The 15,178-nt window shown below is 50.2% G+C and overlaps 1 protein-coding gene across 1 annotated transcript in view; it reads left to right on the top strand.

Moving 5' to 3' along the window:
* The window catches only part of LOC134983274 (oocyte zinc finger protein XlCOF6-like), a 78,758-nt gene that overhangs the window by 36,070 nt on the left and 27,510 nt on the right, over positions 1-15,178 (top strand). The gene's annotated exons all lie outside the window — the stretch shown is intronic.

Here is a 15,178-nt window from a genome sequence, read left to right as displayed (position 1 = left end):
ATGTCAGTGCTTCAATTGTCTTCAGTGATTCCAGTGTGCAGTCCTCCCATGGACTTTCTCTGCAGTACAGCCTGACTCTGCAGTGTCTCAACATTGCACCCTGCGACTGGCAGTTACCGACACCAGCTTCCAGCAGTGCTCTGCCCTGCCAGTAACCATCGGTGTTCCGCCATCGATCCCAAGTAACCATCAGTGTTCCGCCATCGATCCCAAGTAACCATCGGTGTTCCGCCATCGATCTCAAGTAACCATCCATTTTCTATCATCGGTATTCCTCTGAACTGTGTTCAAGAAAACCTTTGAACTTTCCCTTGTTGTCTTGGTCCCGCCTTCGGGCATTTGTTCTAAAGGTTCCCTGCATGTCCAAGAACCCTGTACTGCCTCCCAGGTACACATATACCTCAGCCCCTACAACTGAGGCTTCCCCCTGGTCAGCACCAGCCCTCAGTTGTGACAGTAAGCACTGACCTAATGGATCCGGCCGGAGACCAGGTCCAAGTGACCAGGCCGATGCAAGAACATGCAGCCTGCCTTGAACGTCAGGCGGCTACACGGGGCCATGTGATTTGCTGTCTCCAGGACCTCTCCTCTCGGCTGGATGGAATACAAGTAACCCTCCGTGGTTCAGGGGCGTCCAGTGTGCCGACTGCAGTACCTTTGGTGATATGCCCTCCCACCATTCCCGTTTCTGCTCCTTGTCTCCATTTACCGACACCTTCCAAGTTTGATGGTTCCCCAAAAGCCTGTCGGGGTTTCCTAAATCAGTGTGAGATATATTTCGAGTTACAGCCTGGCAGTTTCCCAACTGACCGCACCAAGGTTGCTTACATCATCTCCCTCCTGAGTGGCTCTGCCCTCGATTGGACATCACCTCTATGGGAGAAGTCTGATGCCCTGCTCTCTTCATATGCAGACTTCGTGACAACCTTCAGGCGCATATTTGATGAACCAGGTCGTGTGATCTCTGCCTCCTCTGATAGCCTAAGGCTACATCAGGGGACACGAACAGTCTGTAAATATCTGGTCCAGTACCAGATCCTAGCGTCTGAACTTTTCTGGAATGATGACGCTCTTTACTCAGCCCAAGAAGGGGCGTCTGTGTCTACAGCCCAAGGAGGGGTATTCAATGTTCAAGCTCTAGTAGGGGCATATAAGTCTGCTCAAAAAGGACAAAAACAAAATTGGGCGCTAATGTTTAAATCAAACGCTAGCCGCACGTTCCTGGGGCCTGGTTCGTAAGCCTCCAATTAATTATAACAAGACAAAACAACTTGGAACTGCGCTTAGCATTTAATTATAGCTGTTTTATTTTTTATAAAATTAAATAAAAATAATGATAAAAATAAAAATAAACAGATTATATAATTATACAATTACCGGCCGGATTTCTTGTATTATACAGTCAGTACATAAAACATTTGGTGTGTATAAAATACATAACTATTGCACACAGCCAGAATTTCTCTCCTGTAAATGTATATTTATGCACAACGGGGTGTACTCCACTAGTTAAGAGAAACTACTTTAATGACAGTTATGACTTCGCAGGCGTCCCTGCACTGTAAACTGCCTCGTAAACTGTCCGTTTAGTTAAAGAAGAAAAATTGGTGAATTACTACTTTAATTACTAAATCGTTCCGGGCTGTCCTGAAAACGCAGATAACAGCACAATATTTGGACGAATGTTATATACTCTGTCCTTCCTTTAAGCAGCGGAATATAACAGCAGTCTCTGTGTAAAATATGAGGGAGTTCAGATGTCAGAATGTCCATATGTCAGCACAACGGCATTCTCAAAGCTGTTATATTGAGGTGATAATGTGACCCAGGTGCCGCACCAGCCTCTCTATTATGATGTAATTTTGCTCAGATGAATGAGAGCCCTCCTTATTCCCCCTTAGCACTGGGGTCCGGACAACCGGGTACTGAGACAGATGATGTAATGGAGGCAGCAAGCGTTTCCTGGAATGATTGAATATGCCGGCCGGCTATAAACTCACTTGTTTTCTTGTTTTTCGGGGAGGAGACAGGTGGCCGCCGAGAAAGCCTGTTAACGCCGCAGTTTGGTCCGCCTTCTGAGTATGCCGGGTGCCGCAGCTGCATACGGGAGTGAAAGGCACCAACAGCTCCTCCTCCCCGTCTAAGAGTCCTCCCGGAAGCCCGGCTACTGGAGGGGTTTGAGAGGGATGGCAACAGCTAACAATTAAAACACTGGGGGTGAGGGCAGTGCCCAGCATACACCAACACAAATGCACACATTGACCAGCATAGTTACCCCACCCACATATACCCACACCCTCCATACACCCTCCAAAGCCACACAGTGCCATCACATGAACCCCACCAACCACACAGTGCCCATCATACACACACCCAATATCCACACATTGCCCATTACACACACCCTCAATATCCACACATTGCCCATTACACACACCCCCAATACCCACACATTTGCCCATTATACACACTCACACAGTGCCAATTATACACACACCCAATATCCACACATTGCCCATTACACACACACCCCCAATACCCACACATTGCCCATTACACCCCCCCCCCCCAATACCCACACATTGGCCATTATACACACTCACGCAGTGCCAATTACACACACACCCAATATCCACACATTGCCCATTACACACTCACACAGTGCCAATCATACGCACTCCCCACAGCGTGTTCAGTGCCCATTATACACACACCCATCTGACACCCCCTCCACTGACACCCGTGATCACTGTGTCTGGGGACCACAACTGGGGCTTCGAGATGGTGGCTACAATGTGTCTAAGTGGTCACCTGGCACAATGTGCGTAACGTGCTCTACCTGGCGCAATGTGTGTAACGTGCTCTACCTGCTGCAATGTGTATAACGTGCTCTACCTGGCGCAATGTGTATAACGTGCTCTGCCTGGCGCAATGTGTGTAACTTGCTCTGCTTGGCGCAATGTGTGTAACGTGCTCTACCGGGCGCATTGTGTATAAAGTGCTCTACCTTGTGCAATGTTTATATTTGATTTACCTGGCGCAATATATATAACTAGCTCTACTGGGCGCAATGTGTATAAAGTGCTCTACCTGGCGTAATGTGTATAATAATGCGCTCTGCCTGGCGCAATGTGTATAATAATGCGCTCTGCCTGGCGCAATGTGTATAAAGTGCTCTACCTGGTGCAATGTGTATAAAATGCTCTACCTGGTGCAATGTGTATAAAGTGCTCTACCTGGTGCAATGTGTATAAAATGCTCTCCCTGGTGCAATGTGTATAAAATGCTCTACCTGGCGCAATGTGTATAATGTGCTCTACTTTGAGCAAAGTGTATAGCGAGCTGTACCTGGAGCAAAGTGTATAACGTGCTGTAACCTGGTGCAATGTGTATAAAGTGTTCTACCTGGTGCAATGTGTATAACGTGTTCTACCTGGCGCAATGTGTATAATGTGCTCTACTTTGAGCAAAGTGTATAGCGAGCTGTACCTGGAGCAAAGTCAGTGTTCACAAAAACGCGCTATAGCGCGTATTTTACCCCGTTTTCATGGCCAGGGACTCACTTTTCTAAAATGGGTGGGTCCACAAGGACGCGCTCCGCTTGATGAATCCTGGCTTTAAAATGAGGAGGTGGAGCTTCGACTCCTCTCCTGGTCATGTGCAGCGGCTTGACACAAGGTCCCAGCATGATGGCTCAGTGTAGTGTGCGGGACCCCATGGAAGGCTGCAGAAGACGTTTGTATTTAAAGTGGCTTCACTCAAGGGGGATCCAGTCAGCGGCTGACAGGCGTCATCGTCAGTAACTGTATGTGCTGCGGGGGGGGGGGGGGAAAGGAAGCGGATTGCTGTGTATGTGCTGCGGGGGGGGGGAGAGGTCGGCTGTACATGTGCTGCGGGGGGGGGGAGGAAGCGGTTCGCTGTGTATGTGCTGCGCGGGGGGGGGAGGAAGCGGTTCGCTGTGTATGTGCTGCGGGGGGGGGGGGGGAGGACGGCTGTACATGTGCTGTGGGGGAGGGTGGGAGATAGGGGAGCGGATAGGGGGGGGAAGAGGAGAGCGGATGGCTGTATGTGCTGCGGGAGGGGGGGGAGAGAGGACGGCTGTACATGTGCTGCGGGGGGTGGGGGGGGAGAGAGGAGCGGATCGCTGTACATGTGCTGCGGGAGGGGGGGGGGAGGACGGCTGTACATGTGCTGCGGGGGGTGGGGGGGGAGAGAGGAGCGGATCGCTGTGTATGTGCTGCGGGGGGGGAGATAGGGGAGCGGATCGCTGTGTATATGCTGCAGGGGTGGGAAGAGGAGAGTGGACGGCTGCAGGGGAGAGGGAGAGGGGAGCGGATCGCTGTGTATGTGCTGCAGGGGGGGAGGAAGAGGAGAGAGGACGGCTGTGCATGTGCTGCAGGGGGGAGAGAGGTGCGGATGGCTATGTATGTGCTTCAAGGGGGGAGAGGGAAGCAGATGGCTGTATGTGCTGCAGGGGGGGAGAGGGAAGCGGATGGCTGTATGTGCTGCGGGGGGGGGGGGGAGGGAAGCGGATGGCTGTATGTGCTGCAGGGGGGGAGAGGGAAGAGGTGTGGATGGCTGTATGTGCTGCAGGGGGGGAGAGAGGTGCGGATGGCTGTATGTGCTGCAGGGGGGAGAGGAGAGCGGATGGCTGTATGTGCTGCAGGGGGGGAGAGAGGCGCGGATGGCTGTGTATGTGCTGCAGGGGGGGGGGGAAGAGGAGAGCGGATGGCTGTATGTGCTGCAGGGGGGGGGAGAGGGGAGCGGATGGCTGTGTGTGCTGCAGGGGGGGAGGAAGATGGGAGCGGATGGCTGTATGTGCTGCAGGGGGGGAGAGAGGTGCGGATGGCTGTATGTGCTGCAGGGGGGAGAGGGGAGCGGATGGCTGTGTATGTGCTGCAGGGGGGGAGAGAGGTGCGGATGGCTGTGTATGTGCTGCAGGGGGGGAAGAGGAGAGCGGGTGGCTGTATGTGCTGCAGGGGGGAGAGGGGAGCGGATGGCTGTGTATGTGCTGCAGGGGGGGAGAGAGGTGCGGATGGCTGTGAATGTGCTGCAGGGGTGGGGGGGGGGAGGGGAGCGGATGGCTGTATGTGCTGCAGAGGGGGGGGAGAGGGGAGCGGATGGCTGTATGTGCTGCAGGGGGGGAGAGAGGTGCGGATGGCTGTGTATGTGCTGCAGGGGGGGAAGAGGAGAGCGGGTGGCTGTATGTGCTGCAGGGGGGAGAGGGGAGCGGATGGCTGTGTATGTGCTGCAGGGGGGGAGAGAGGTGCGGATGGCTGTGTATGTGCTGCAGGGGTGGGGGGGAGAGGGGAGCGGATGGCTGTATGTGCTGCAGGGGGGGGGGAGAGGGGAGCGGATGGCTGTATGTGCTGCATGGTGGGGAGAGGGGAGCGGATCGCGGTGTATGTGCTGCAGGGTGGGGGGGGGAGGGGAGCGGATCGCGGTGTATGTGCTGCAGGGGGGGGGAGAGGGGAGCGGATGGCTGTATGTGCTGCATGGTGGGGAGAGGGGAGCGGATCGCGGTGTATGTGCTGCAGGGGGGGGGGAGGGGAGCGGATGGCTGTATGTGCTGCAGGGGGGGAGAGAGGTGCGGATGGCTGTGTATGTGCTGCAGGGGGGGGAAGAGGAGAGCGGGTGGCTGTATGTGCTGCAGGGGGGAGAGGGGAGCGGATGGCTGTGTATGTGCTGCAGGGGGGGGAGAGAGGTGCGGATGGCTGTGTATGTGCTGCAGGGGTGGGGGGGAGAGGGGAGCGGATGGCTGTATGTGCTGCAGGGGGGGGGGAGAGGGGAGCGGATGGCTGTATGTGCTGCATGGTGGGGAGAGGGGAGCGGATCGCGGTGTATGTGCTGCAGGGGGGGGAGGGGAGCGGATCGCGGTGTATGTGCTGCAGGGGGGGGAGAGGGGAGCGGATGGCTGTATGTGCTGCAGGTGGGGGGAGAGGGGAGCGGATGGCTGTATGTGCTGCAGGGGGGGGGAGGGGAGCGGATCGCGGTGTATGTGCTGCAGGGTGGGGAGAGGGGAGCGGATCGCGGTGTATGTGCTGCAGGGGGGGGAAGGAGGGGAGCGAATAGCTGTGTATGTTATTTGATTAAAGGAATTTCGTCTTTCAGATTTGTTGTGCAATACATGTATATTCATGGAGTTGGGTATATGATCCCGGCGGCCGGGATCCTAGCGGACTCAGTATGAGTCAGGATGAGTGCAACGTAGCCCCTTGGGGGCTCTCTGCACTTGCCACAGGTTCTATTCCCACTCGATGGGTTTCGTGGACACCCACGAGTGGAAATAGCCCTGGCACAGCGGTCGGGATCCCCGCGTCGATATTTTGACAGCCGGGATCATAACTACAGACCTATTCATGATGTTTACCATACATTATATAAAGCGCCGTTTTTGTTTGTTAGTTATACACATTTCGTGTTTGTAGTGTTGATTTCCATTTTATATAAAAGAGCAGTTTATAGGATCTGTGCAGGCATTATTATTATTATTATTATTATTATAGAAATAATAATAAATAGAAAACATTGCCAATTGACTGAACATTCCCCCTCACTACCCCAATCCCTGCCTGTCCTTGGCCCCCTCTACCATCAGCTTTACCCCAAATGCTGCTTGCCCTTACCCGCTTTATCCCATGTTGCTGCCTCACCCGCTATATTATGTTATGGGACCCAGAAATCGTTAAGTAGGACCCCACATTTTCAAAGCAAGGGGTCCCTGGGACCCACATTTTTTTTCGCCCAGCGTGATCACTGAAAGTGTATAACGTGCTGTAACCTGGTGCAATGTGTATAACGTGCTCTATCTGGCGCAATGTGTATAGGAGGTTCTACCTGGTGCAATCTGTATAAGTGGCACTACTGCGTGGTGTAATGTGAATTGGCACTATTATGTGGCCACGCCCCTCAAACTTTGTGCCGCGCCTTCGGCGCGCACTGCCTTTGCTTTGCGGTCTAGTAAGGTGGAACACCAATTCACTTTTTGCCTAAGGGCACCAAAATGTCTAGTTACAGCTCTGGTGCAGGGTGTCCTGCATTATACACAGCCCAGCAGCACTGTCACCCCATCCCCCCACCTTGCAATACTTTTGTAGTGTCCAAACAAGATTAAGATTAATAAGAACCTTCATTCCGATGGGACACAGAAAAAGACCGGTAGGACCCCAATTTTTGAAAGTGAGGGGTCCCTGGGACCCACTTTTTTTTTTGATCAGCGCGATCACTGTATAGAAGGTAATATTGACCCCAGATATCCTAGGTCAGGGATTTGTCCTCCTTATATCATCATCCTTTGATTCAGGACTCTCATTGGTGATTTGAGGGACCCCTCTACCCATGGCAGCTCCCCAGCTGGTGGGACAAGTGTCCATCACCTAACACCAAAAGCAGATCCACTTTATCTTTTCTTTCTATTTATTTCTGAACTCTCATCAATGATTCAGGAGATGGTTGCATAATAATACGGATAACCTGCTATCCTACCTCACTGCTCATGCCCAATACCGTCCGATCTTGGAAGCAAAACAGTTGAGGGCCAGGTTAGTACCCGGTGGGGGACCACCAGGAATACCTGGTGCAGTAGGTTCAAAACTAGGAGAAACTCCTGTCTAACATTGACACCAGATTCACACTTTTTCTATTATTCTAACTTGACTATCGGAGGCATCCCACCTAAAATCCACCATAGCCTGTCTTCCAAACATAATCTTGATATACAGACTTTTGAGCCATTTTTGAGGCAAGGTTTGGAGATATTGTACTATTTAAACCAGTCTATCACAGTTTGTGTTTGGACAATAATTAAGTAATAAAAAAAATTCTCAACGCCAGAATGGATTGCATATATTCTAATTATAAATATGATATTTATTCTAAATATTTCACCGTTTATGCTTCCACTGCCAGATGCTTTTTAAATTTGTCTTATAATTGTTCTGTTTGATTAGTCTGTAATTGTTGTTTGTTTATTTGTTCTCAGAAGATTGAATAATTTCTTAATCATTTGTAATAAAAGTTAGGTTTTATTCTTTGGGAATATCTCATTATTTTTTCACAAGAGTGCGCCCACAAAGAAGTCTACTTTCTTTCTCTAGTCACTGTGACACTCCCAGGTCCCCCTCACCTCCACAGTCATGTCCCTGTATTATTACTATAGATATAAGTGATGTCAAAGTGACACTCACAGACTCCCTCACCTCCCCAGTCATGTCCTTGTATTACTACTATAGATATGTGATGTCAGTGACACTCACAGACTCCCTCACCTCCCTAGTCATGTTCCTGCATTATTACTGTAGATATAAGTGATGTCACTGTGATATTCCCAGATCCCCTCACCTCCCCAGTCATGTTCCTGCATTATTACTGTAGATATAAGTGATGTCACTGTGACACTCCCAGATCCCCTCACCTCCCCAGTCATGTTCCTGCATTATTACTGTAGATATAAGTGATGTCACGGTGATATTACCAGATGCCCTTACCTCCCCAGTCATGTCCCTGTATTATTACTATAGAGATAAGTGATGTCATAGGGACACTCCCAGGATATACATTTGCTTCATACTGCTCCAATTATCATCTGTTACACATGCCAGGGATATTATGGTCTCTGCTTTAATATATCCTAGAATTTGAGCAATATTTTCAATCCCCACAATTACATATAATAATAATAATAATAATAATAATAATAATAATAAATAAGAATTTACTTACCGATAATTCTATTTCTCGTAGTCCGTAGTGGATGCTGGGACTCCGTCAGGACCATGGGGGGATAGCGGCTCCGCAGGAGACTGGGCACATCTAAAGAAAGCTTTAGGACTATCTGGTGTGCACTGGCTCCTCCCCCTATGACCCTCCTCCAAGCCTCAGTTAGGATACTGTGCCCGGACGAGCGTACACAATAAGGAAGGATTTTTGAATCCCGGGTAAGACTCATACCAGCCACACCAATCACACTGTACAACTTGTGATCTGAACCCAGTTAACAGCATGATAACAGAGGAGCCTCTAGAAAAGATGGCTCACTACAGCAATAACCCGAATTTTTTGGTAACAATAACTATGTAACAGTATTGCAGACAATCCGCACTTGGGATGGGCGCCCAGCATCCACTACGGACTACGAGAAATAGAATTATCGGTAAGTAAATTCTTATTTTCTCTAACGTCCTAAGTGGATGCTGGGGACTCCGTAAGGACCATGGGGATTACACCAAAGCTCCCAAACGGGCAGGAGAGTGCGGATGACTCTGCAGCACCAAATGAGAGAACTCCAGGTCCTCCTCAGCCAGGGTATCAATTTTGTAGAATTTACAAACGTATTTGCTCCTGACCAAGTAGCTGCTCGGCAAAGTTGTAAAGCCGAGACCCCTCGGGCAGCCGCCCAAGATGAGCCCACCTTCCTTGTGGAGTGGGCATTTACAGATTTTTGGCTGTGGCAGGCCTGCCACAGAATGTGCAAGCTGAATTGTACTACAAATCCAATGAGCAATAGTCTGCTTAGAAGCAAGAGCACCCAGCTTGTTGGGTGCATACAGGATAAACAGCGAGTCAGATTTCCTGACTCCAGCCGTCCTGGAAACTTATATTTTCAGGGCCCTGACAACGTCTAGCAACTTGGAGTCCTCCAAGTCCCTAGTAGCCGCAGGCACCACAATAGGTTGGTTCCGGTGAACGCTGAAACCACCTTAGGGAGAAACTGAGGACGAGTCCTCAATTCCGCCCTATCCGAATGGAAAATCAGATAAGGGCTTTTACAGGATAAAGCCGCCAATTCTGACACGCGCCTGGCCCAGGCCAGGGCCAACAGCATGACCACTTTCCATGTGAGATATTTTAACTCCACAGATTTAAGTGGGTCAAACCAATGTGACTTTTGGAACCCAAAACTACATTGAGATCCCAAAGTGCCACTGGAGGCACCAAAGGAGGCTGTATATGCAGTACCCCTTTTACAAACGTCTGAACTTCAGGGACTGAAGCTAGTTCTTTTTGGAAGAAAATTGACAGAGCTGAAATTTGAACCTTAATGGACCCCAATTTCAGGCCCATAGACACTCCTGTTTGCAGGAAATGTAGGAATCGACCCAGTTGAATTTCCTCCGTCGGGCCTTACTGGCCTCGCACCACGCAACATATTTTCGCCAAATGCGGTGATAATGTTTTGCGGTTACATCCTTCCTGGCTTTGATCAGGATAGCGATGACTTCATCCGGAATGCCTTTTTTCCTTCAGGATCCGGCGTTCAATCGCTATGCCGTCAAACGCAGCCGCGGTAAGTCTTGGAACAGACAGGGTCCTTGCTGGAGCAGGTCCCTTCTTAGAGGTAGAGGCCACGAATCCTCCGTGAGCATCTCTTGAAGTTCCGGTTACCAAGTCCTTCTTGGCCAATCCGGAGCCACGAATATAGTGCTTACTCCTCTCCATTTTATCAATCTCAGTACCTTGGGTATGAGAGGCAGAGGAGGGAACACATACACTGACTGGTACACCCACGGTGTTACCAGAGCGTCTACAGCTATTGCCTGAGGGTCCCTTGACCTGGCGCAATACCTGTCGAGTTTTTCCCAACGGTTTATAATCATGTGGAAGACTTCTGGGTGAAGTCCCCACTCTCCTGGGTGGAGGTCGTGCTGAGGAAATTTGCTTCCCAGTTGTCCACTCCCGGAATGAATACTGCTGACAGTGCTATCACATGATTTTCCGCCCAGCGAAGAATCCTTGCAGCTTCTGCCATTGCCCTCCTGCTTCTTGTGCCACCCTGTCTGTTTACGTGGGTGACTGCCGTGATGTTGTCCGACTAGATCAACACCGGCTGACCTTGAAGCAGAGGTCTTGCTAAGCTTAGAGCATTGTAAATGGCCCTTAGCTTCAGGATATTTATGTGAAGTGATGTCTCCAGGCTTGACCATAAGCCCTGGATATTCCTTCCCTGTGTGACTGCTCCCCAGCCTCGCAGGCTGGCATCCGTGGTCACCAGGACCCAGTCCTGAATGCCGAATCTGCGGCCCTCTAGAAGATGAGCACACTGCAACCACCACAGGAGAGATACCCTTGTCCTTGATGACAGGGTTATCCGCTGATGCATCTGAAGATGCGACCCGGACCATTTGTCCAGCAGGTCCCACTGGAAAGTTCTTGCGTGGAATCTGCCGAATGGGATTGCTTCGTAGGAAGCCACCATTTTTACCCAGAACCCTTGTGCATTGATGCACTGAGCCTTGGCTCGGTTTTAGGAGGTTCCTGACTAGCTCGGATAACTTCCTGGCTTTCTCCTCCGGGAGAAACACCTTTTTCTGGACTGTGTCCAGGATCATCCCTAAGAACAGAAGACAAGTCGTCGGAACCAGCTGCGATTTTGGAATATTGAGAATCCAATCGTGCTGTCGCAACACTACCTGAGATAGTGCTACACCGACCTCCAACTGTTCCCTGGATCTTACCCTTATCAGGGAATCGTCCAAGTAAGGGATAACTTCGAAGGAATATCATAATTTCGGCCATTACCTTGGTAAAGACCCGGGGTGCCGTGGACCATCCATACGGCAGCGTCTGAACTGATAGTGACAGTTCTGTACCATAAACCTGAGGTACCCTTGGTGAGAAGGGTAAATTTTGACATGAAGGTAAGCATCCTTGATGTCCCGAGACATCATGTAGTGCCCTTCTTCCAGGTTCGCAATCACTGCTCTGAGTGACTCAATCTTGAATTTGAACCTCTGTATGTAAGTGTTCAAAGATTTTAGATTTAGAATCTGTCTCACCGAGCCGTCTGGCTTCGGTACCACCACAGTGTGGAATAATACCCCGTTCCCTGTTGCAGGAGGGGTACCTTGATTATCACCTGCTGGGAATACAGCTTGTGAATGGCTTCCAAAACTGTCTCCGTGTCAGAAGGAGACATCGGTAAAGCCGACTTTAGGAAACGGCGAGGGGGAGACGTCTCGAATTCTAATTTGTACCCCTGAGATATCACCTGAAGGATCCAGGGGTCTACTTGCGAGTGAGCCCACTGCGCGCTGAAATTCATTGAGACGGGCCCCCCACCGTGCCTGATTCTGCTTGTAAAGCCCCAGCGTCATACTGAGGGCTTGGCAGAGGCGGGAGAGGGTTTCTGTTCCTGGGAACTGGCTGATTTCTGCAGCCTTTTTCCTCTCCCTCTGTCACGGGGCAGAAATGAGGAACCTTTTGCCCCTTGTCCACGAAAAGACTGCGCCTGATAATACGGCGTCTTCTCATGTTGAGAGGCGACCTGGGGTACAAACGTGGATTTCCCAGCTGTTGCCGTGGCCACCAGGTCTGAAAGACCGACCCCAAATAACTCCTCCCCTTAATAAGGCAATACTTCCAAATGCCGTTTGGAATATGCATCACCTGACCACTGACGTGTCCATAACCCTCTACTGGTAGAAATGGACAACGCACTTAGACTTGATGCCAGTCGGCATATATTCCGCTGTGCATCACGCATATATAGAAATGCATCTTTTAAATGCTCTATAGGCAAAAATATACTGTCCCTATCTAGGGTATCAATATTTTCAGTCAGGGAATCCGACCACGCCAACCCAGCACTGCACATCCAGGCTGAGGCTATTGCTGGTCGCAGTATAACACCAGTATGTGTGTAAATACATTTTAGGATACCCTCCTGCTTTCTATCAGCAGGATCCTTAAGGGCGGCCATCTCAGGAGAGGGTAGAGCCCTAACAAGCGTGTGAGCGCTTTATCCCCCCTAGGGGGTGTTTCCCAACGCACCCTAACCTCTGGCGGAAAAGGATATAATGCCAATAACATTTTAGAAATTATCAGTTGTTATCGGGGGAAACCCACGCATCATCACACACCTCATTTAATTTCTCAGATTCAGGAAAACTACAGGTAGTTTTTCCTCACCGAACATAATACCCCTTTTGGTGGTACTCGTATTATCAGAAATGTGTAAAACATTTTTCATTGCCTCAATCATGTAACGTGTGGCCCTACTGGAAGTCACATTTGTCTCTTCACCGTCGACACTGGAGTCAGTATCCGTGTCGGCGTCTATATCTGCCATCTGAGGTAACGGCCGCTTTAGAGCCCCTGACGGCCTATGAGACGTCTGGACAGGCACAAGCTGAGTAGCCGGCTGTCTCATGTCAACCACTGTCTTTTATATAGAGCTGACACTGTCACGTAATTCCTTCCAACAGTTCATCCACTCAGGTGTCGACCCCCTGTGGGGTGACATCACTATTACAGGCACTCTGCTCCGTCTCCACATCATTTTTCTCCTCATACATGTCGACACAAACGTACCGACATACAGCACACACACAGGGAATGCTCTGATAGAGGACAGGACCCCACTAGCCCTTTGGGGAGACAGAGGGAGAGTTTGCCAGCACACACCAGAGCGCTATATATATACAGGGATAACCTTATATAAGTGTTTTTCCCCTTATAGCTGCTGTATCTTTAATACTGCGCTTAATTAGTGCCCCATCCCTCTCTTTTTTAACCCTTTCTGTAGTGTAGTGACTGCAGGGGAGAGACAGGGAGCTTCCCTTCAACGGAGCTGTGAGGGAAAATGGCACCAGTGTGCTGAGGAGATAGGCTCCGTCCCCTTATCGGCGGCCTTATCTCCCGTTTTTCTATGTATTCTGGCAGGGGTTAAATGCATCCATATAGCCCAGGAGCTATATGTGATGCATTTTTTGCCATCCAAGGTGTTTTTTATTGCGTCTCAGGGCGCCCCCCCCCCCCCAGCGCCCTGCACCCTCAGTGACCGGAGTGTGAAGTGTGCTGAGAGCAATGGCGCACAGCTGCAGTGCTGTGCGCTACCTTATTGAAGACAGGATGTCTTCTGCCGCCAATTTTCCGGACCTCTTCTGTCTTCTGGCTCTGTAAGGGGGCCGGCGGCGCGGCTCTGGGACCCATCCAAGCTGGGCCTGTGATCGTCCCTCTGGAGCTAATGTCCAGTAGCCAAGAAGCCCAATCCACTCTGCACGCAGGTGAGTTCGCTTCTTCTCCCCTTAGTCCCTCGATGCAGTGAGCCTGTTGCCAGCAGGTCTCACTGAAAATAATAAACCTAAACTAAAACTTTCACAAAGAGCTCAGGAGAGCCCCTAGTGTGCACCCTTCGCGGCCAGGCACAAAAATCTAACTGAGGCTTGGAGGAGGGTCATAGGGGGAGGAGCCAGTGCACACCGGGTAGTCCTAAAGCTTTCTTTAGATGTGCCCAGTCTCTTGCGGAGCCGCTATTCCCCATGGTCCTTACGGAGTCCCCAGCATCCACTTAGGACGTTAGAGAAATAATAATTAACAACACTAAAGGCTGCACCCCAGTATAAAAATAATAAAATATGTCTTTATTAACAGGACACCACAGGCTGCTACTCCTGTATAATAATAATAATAATAACAGGACACCACAGGCTACTCCCCCTATATTATAATAACAGGACACCACAGGCTGCTCCCCCTGAAGAATAATAATAACAGGACACCACAGGCTGCTCCTCCTGTATAATAATAATAATAACAGGACACCACAAGCTGCTCCCACTGTATAATAATAACAGGACACCACAGGCTGCTCCTCCTGTATAGTAATAATAACAGGACACCACAGGCTGCTCCCACTGTATAATAATAACAGGACACCACAAGCTGCTCCTCCTGTATAATAATAATAACAGGACACCACAAGCTGCTCCCACTGTATAATAATAACAGGACACCACAGGCTGCTCCTCCTTTATAATAATAATAATAATAACAGGACACCACAGGCCGCTCCCCCTGTATAATAATAACAGGACACCACAGGCTGCTCCCCCTGTATAGTAATAATAACAGGACACCACAGGCTGCTCCCCCTGTATAATAATAACAACAGGACAACACAGGCTGCTCCCCCTGTATAGTAAGACGCCATTACCTGATGGTTGGTAATAGTTGGTGGCGTGGACAGTAGAGGAACTATCCCGCTGGCGTAGCTCCTCCCCCTTGTGTCGTAACTCCTCCCCCAAATGGAAAAGGTCCCTTAGCCCACTTGATTCTAGCATCTACCATTACATGATCTCCACGGACACTAGGAGGCTGCAGCAGTCCATGAAAACTAATTTCCTGTATGTGGAACGCACTGTCCGGAAGTAAGGTGGAACGCACAGGCCGGAAGAAGGGT

Source organism: Pseudophryne corroboree (genome assembly GCF_028390025.1).
Source record: "Pseudophryne corroboree isolate aPseCor3 chromosome 3 unlocalized genomic scaffold, aPseCor3.hap2 SUPER_3_unloc_11, whole genome shotgun sequence".
Lineage (NCBI taxonomy): Eukaryota > Metazoa > Chordata > Amphibia > Anura > Myobatrachidae > Pseudophryne > Pseudophryne corroboree.
This window is presented reverse-complemented; position numbering and strand designations above follow the sequence as displayed.